Source organism: Euleptes europaea, chromosome 8 (genome assembly GCF_029931775.1).
Source record: "Euleptes europaea isolate rEulEur1 chromosome 8, rEulEur1.hap1, whole genome shotgun sequence".
Lineage (NCBI taxonomy): Eukaryota > Metazoa > Chordata > Lepidosauria > Squamata > Sphaerodactylidae > Euleptes > Euleptes europaea.
Genome location: NC_079319.1, coordinates 87,071,490 through 87,077,785, shown reverse-complemented (window position 1 = coordinate 87,077,785; position 6,296 = coordinate 87,071,490). Strand labels below are relative to the sequence as shown.

The 6,296-nt window shown below is 48.6% G+C and overlaps 1 pseudogene; it reads left to right on the top strand.

The window, feature by feature from the left end:
• The first annotated feature begins 3,404 nt into the window (after positions 1-3,404).
• On the top strand, positions 3,405-5,887 carry LOC130482169 (ETS domain-containing transcription factor ERF-like; annotated as a pseudogene).
• Positions 5,888-6,296: the final 409 nt, after the last annotated feature.

Sequence of the window (6,296 nt, the reverse complement as noted above, 5' to 3'; positions counted from 1 at the left end):
CGCTGGGAGTGGCTCCCCGGCTGCCCCACTGCTGCAGTGGACGCCGCAGGCTGCTCTAAAGATGGCTGCTGGCCCCATAGGGAGCCAGGCCACCACCACCCCGTCCACAGTGGCAGATTCTGGGAGCAGCTCCTGGGCTGCGCTGCCACTGCAGTGGACAGCTTGGGCTGCTCCGGGGAAGGCTGGCCTGGCTCTTTGCGGCATTGGTGATCCCCGCCAAAGAGAGCCAGGTCTGGACAGGGGATTTCCCCCCATGAGGGAGAGATGGGATTCCTCCCCCCCCCCCGCAAAGGGGAGATGGCATCTTCCCAGAAGGGAAGATAGCATTCCGCCCTGCAAGTTTTGCAGGCCCCCACTTGTCATCATTCTATGGCACTGGTTCCCAACCAGGGGTCCGTGGACCCTAGGGGTCCGCGAGGACTAAATTAAGGTCCACGAAACAAAGTTATAAACCCATAATAAATTAATATTTTCAATTAAAAGTTCTCTATTATAAAATATATATTCAAATACTATTCTAAGTTTAATGTTTAACTAACAGTTATGATTAAATTTTATTTTCAAATTCTCTGAATTTTTATTTTGAACCTTGGGGTCCCTGCACCGAACAAAAAAGTCCTAGTGGTCCCTGGTCAAAAAAAAGGTTGGGAACCACTGTTCTATGGCATGGCCCCATGTGTGGATATTAAATCTGGCTACTGGAACCATGAACAGACCAGACAGATCTTTCTGCAGACTTGAGGGGAACCCTAGGCTTGCAGAAAAATCTGAAATCTTAAAAATAAAGAAAATGTTGGGTGGGGGAGTTAAAACCTTGTAAGCAATAGAAGCAGCACCTATAGCTTTAAGAAATGAATGCCTTCTGTGGCCATTGCTAGACAACTATAATAGTATTGCTAGCTGGTTCCAGCCTTGGCTTCTGACAGTAAAAGGCAGGATGGAGGGCAGGTCCCTTTCCAGGGCTGTTTTGGCTTTTGAGGATTCATGAGGGCCAGGACAGCAGCAATTACCAGATGATTTACTACCATGCGGCTTGTATGACTCAACCAGGCCCACCTAATTGCTACTGTTCATTAGCCATCAGAATGAAAGTCAGTGTGGTGCAGTGGCTAAAGTTTCAGACTAGGATCTGGGAGACCCAGGTTCGAATCCCCATTCTGCCATGGAATCCTGCTGAGTGACCTTGGGGCAGTTAAACTCTCTGTCTAATTTACTTGACAGCATTGTTGTCAACACACAGTGGAGGAGAATTATATAAGCAGCTTTAGATGCCAACTGTGGAGAAAGACAGGATTTTTTTTTTTAAAAAATGTTTTTTTATTACATTTCCACCCCGCTCTCCCCAACCAGTGACTTACACAATCTAAAATATAATAAAACAATAACCCATTTATTATCAATTATGTAACTAAATAATAAATATACCCGAAGATTGGGGGGTATCTGTATGTATGTATGTATGCATGCATGTATGCATTTATTTATTTATTTATTTCCCACCTTTCTGTCTTGGAGAACTCAAGTCATCTTACGATGTAACTAAAACAACCATCATAAAAAAATGCATAAAAGACCACAATTTAAAATCTGGATTAGGACGGCCAAAAATTAAAGGAAATTAGTCAAATGCAGTCCTAAATGAAACTGTGTTCAACTGCCTCCTAAGGATTGAAAGGTCGGTCAGTTGGTTGCTTAAGGAGAGAATGAAAGGGGAGAGGATATAGGGGCTGCCAGAAGGGAAAGAGGAAATAGTATGGGGAGAGAGATACAGGAGAAAGTGAGGTGCCCTCACAAGTCCTTGCAGTCACCCCATAGTGTAATTGAGCCTGGACTTAGCATCTGACACCACACAACTCAGCCAGAGTTTACCCAGCTGCCCAGGAAAGAAAAGGAGGGAATGCTGAAGACAGGGGGTCAGGTAATGGTAGGTTGGCTGGTGGGTTGGAAAGATTGAAGGAAGCAGGAAAAGGGGAGAGGCTATGGGGAAAGCCAGAGAAGGAAAAGGAAATAGTGGGGGAGAGGAAAATGAGAGGCAAGTCTTTATGGGTCCCCTGCTTGTCAGTGTGTATTACTGTATACTTTAACCACACTGAGAGCTAGTATACACTATAAACGGTAGGCACTGAAATGTTGCCTAAAATTTATTTTGGGGTGACTTCCTCTTGCAAAATGTCTCTTGAAAAAGGGGTGTTTCGCACATCCTTAAAGAGTTCTCTGGGGTTAGTTTAAAGGGCAATTCAAAGCCAGTTAAGAGGGGACTTCTCAGCAAACTGTCTCTGGAACTGTGAGGGAAGCCAGTAGAGTTTTGATTAAAACTAGCAAAATTTCGCACAGCTTCAACCACAATAAGTGTATGCATTATTATTATTTTTAAATGGGACTCAGTGTTTGTTTTCTCAGTTGGCCCCAGTGACCATATTGAAGGCATTCGATTGAATTTATCTGCTTCCTATTTTTAAACTGACAGAATCCCCCAACTTGCATTTACACTGAGCATCTGACAATCAGAAAATCTTAGCTGCAGCTGCTGGAAAACAAAGTCAGAAAGTGAAGGGATGGGAGGAGGGAGAGGATTTTGAAAGATGAACTGCCAGGAGTGGTTCAATTCTCAACTAAGTTGGGGCTTTTTCTCCATGGTTTCCTAGGATCGCAAGGATAATCAATAAGCAAGGGTGATGGAAAATTTGTAATACTTAGCTTCAACTTTGCTTGCAGAAAACCAACATTTGTCTTTGAGTAATGGAATGGTCCTGACTTGACGATAATCTCAGTCCTTGGTGATAAAAATTTGCCATTCCTCATACATAAAAAGGCATTTGAAAAGCAAGATGTAAAAATGGTACCTGTGTGCTAACCAACATTGTATACTGTTCTTAAAACGTAGGTATCATGTTTTGTTTTGTTTTTCCACTGCTAATTTTGATGCTAGCTGAGTAATACTTTAAATTTCTCAGCTCCTTTCTGAACCAGGGTTGAACATCCAGTCCACACAACAGACACACAATCTAAAAATACAAACCACACTAAAAACGAACAAAAAAAGTATTAAAACCAAAAAGCAACTAATCCATTCTGCCAATAAAATCCCCAGCAGCCCCTAACAACATTTTTTTTTTTACACTGTAAACTGGTTTGGGTTCCGACTCTGCCCAAAAGTTGGGGTGTAAATTTTAAAAGTAACGGAAGTTGGTTTCAGGTAGCCAGCTCAAGGTTGACTCAGCCTTCCATCCTTCCGAGGTCGGTAAAATGAGTACCCAGCTTGCTGGGGGTAAAGGGAAGATGACTGGGGAAGGCACTGGCAAACCACCCTGTAAACAAAGTCAGCCTACAACAGTGGTTGCCAAACCGCGGCTCCTGAGCCACATGCGGCTCTTTGGCCCCTTGGGTGTGGCTCTGGCAGAGAGATGGTCCAGGGCCCTGTTCCCAGGGCGGCCGCAGTGGTCGCACTTGTTCCTGCTGCTGACAACTTCGGCGGCGCTGCGGGCCCCAGCGAGGAGGCCGGGAAGGGATCTGCTGGGGGCATCGCCCGGAGAAACCCGGGTGGGGCGGACAAGAGCGAGGCGGGCGCTCGGTCAGTCGGCCGGAGTGACAGTCAGCCGGGCGGCGGTTGGGGATTCGAGGGGTGGCGTGCACACGCGAGGCTGGGGAGCGCCCCCTCCCCCCTCCGCCTATCCTGGCGGCGGCTCTGTCTCTCTTGTTTTTCTCGCGCGCCCTCTCCCCTCCCTGGGCCTTGGTGTGGTGGCCGCGGCTGAGGGAGGGCGGAGAGAGAGAGAGGGACGGCTTCTTCTTTTCCTCACATTCGGGCCACGGGAGGGGAGGCCAGGTTGGGTTGGGAGGGGGAGTTGGACAGGCCAAATTGGGGACTGGGGGGGGGAGAGTGGGGCCTGGATACTGGGGGTGGTGTACTTCCGGGCTGCCTTCCCCTTTTTTGCTCGGGAGTGGGGGGCGTCCCAAGCTCTTCCTCCGCCGCCACCATTGTTTGAGACTGCGGAGGAGGGGACAGGCTGGCAGGGAGAAGAAGAAGCCTGGTCGAGCCAGGGAGGAGGCTTGAGTAGCCGGGAAGCCTACCATCCCTCCCCTGTTTGGGACTGGATCCTTCTCGGCTCAAACCGGGCTTCTTCCCTCCCCCCCCCCACGGTGTTCTTGCGTGGGGGGATCGGGCTGCGAGGGTTGTGCGCGGATGGGAGGCCGGGCTTCCCCGCCCCTGCCATTGAGTTTGGGGAATTGGGTGGGAGGGAAGTTGTTGAGTATGATGTCAAGTTTTGTTCAGTGTGCCTGTGGTTTGGTTGAGACTTGAAACTTTGGTTAAAGTTTGTTAGGTTAATACCTACCTATGTAGTTAGTGTACCTACCTATGTAGTTTGAGTTTGGGAGATTTGGCTCTCAGGGGAGGTCTCGGTCATTGTTCTGTTGATATTTGGCTCTGTTGACATGAGTTTGCCGACCACTGGCCTAGAAAATGTTGGGATGTGATGTCACCCCATGGGTCAGGAATGACCTGGTGCTTGCACAGGGGACCTTAACCTTTTTTAGTAGAAGTAATAGTACTAAATTCCAATACATACCCTCTGAGTTTCTGTCAAGGTTCCAGAACTTGTTCTGGAGTCAAATCCAAAGCAGACTATATTTTAGTTTTCCTGAGGATAAGAGTCCCAGGGCCACAGGCAAGAACCAAAGTCACAGGCAGGCCGTGAAGACATGAGTCAGAGTAGGAAAGATTAATATAATTCTGGGTTAGATTTGTTCACAGCTGTCAAGTTGTCCCGACTATGAGCAAGGAGCAGCCTGGTTATTGGTCTGTTCTGTATAAGGTTGCCCACAAGGTTTACATATCCTCAGATTTAGCCGACTTGGCTATTAGTATACAGATTTTACCCAATGTAAAGCTATTAAACTAAAAACTATCCCTTCATTGACATGGGCATGGGAGGTGGGGCAGTGCCTCGAGTGTCCCGCTGGTGCCCTCGGGTGGATCCCACTTCTGTTTCCCATCCTCCACACTATCCAACTTGCTTTCCCCCGCCGAGGATCTGCGCTCGCTTGGCGTCTTCTCAGCTGTGGCTCACCACTTGGCCCGGGGCTCGGTCAGCGACTACAGTGACAGCACATCGGCTAACTCTGAAGTGGAGGAGTCTTTGGCTGAGGAACAGAGGTGTGGTGGAGGGGAGGCAGGTAATTTTCATGGCCCCCCAGTGCCTGGGCACCCCCGCTTGACCCATGACAGCATCTTCAGGGTTTATCCTCGCCGACGGGTTCCTGAGCCCCTCAGTCTTTTCCTGGTGTCCCCTATGGCTGGACTCACTGCCTTTCTACCCCCTCAGTTGTCCCCCGCTCCCCCCTCACCCCAACACACATGAATGACACTCCCTCACTCACTCTCAGCCCCATGTATCCAGGTGGCTCTCATTTCTCCTTTAATCCTGAGGACATGGGTGCACTATAGATGCACCCAGAGCATCTATAACTACCACCTTAGTCCCAGAGCTTTCTTACACTACCTCAACATTGTGATCCCACAACCCCAACGCCTTGACAAGCCCCCTCTTCCACCATCACCCCCACAGGCTGAGGAGCCACCAACCTCTTTTAAATTCAAGCTGCAACCACTGCCGCTGGAGCACTGGTGGAACCCATCTCGGAGGGTGAGTCAGAAGAAAATCTCACTATGGAGGTCACTAATATCAGTGAGGAAGAAGATGACAATGAGGAAGACTTCAGGGCTCTTCCCGCACCCCCAGAGAAGGTTGGGGGAGAGGAGGAGATTCAGCCAGCAGCTCCCCCTGTTGTCCGGGCTGGGGAAAGCGGGAAGTGTATCCCCTTTAAATTACAATTCAAGCACCGTTGGAGCAAGGAACAGTGGCTGGAAGCCGGTGCAGGGGTTATATGAAAGGGACCTCAGAGGCATCTCAAGGATAGTCAAACACACTTTCAGCCAGCATAGTGTCGTGGTTAGGAGTAGTTGACTCTAATCTGGAGAACCAGTTTTGATTCCCCACTCCTCCACATGAATGGTGGACTCTAATCTGGAGAACCAGGTTCAATTCCCCACTCCTTCACATGAAGCCTGTTGGGTGACCTTGGGCCAATGATGGCTCTCTGAAAACTCTTTCAGCCCCACCTACCTCTCAAGGTGTCTGTTGTGAGGAGAGGAAGAGAAGGTGATTGTAAGATAGCTTGAGACTCCTTAAAGGTAGAGAAAAGCGAGGTGTAAAAACCAACTCTTCTTCTTCTTCTAATCCTTCTTCTTATGTTTCTTTTTGTTCTTCTTCTAATCCTTCCTCTTCTTCTAATCTTCT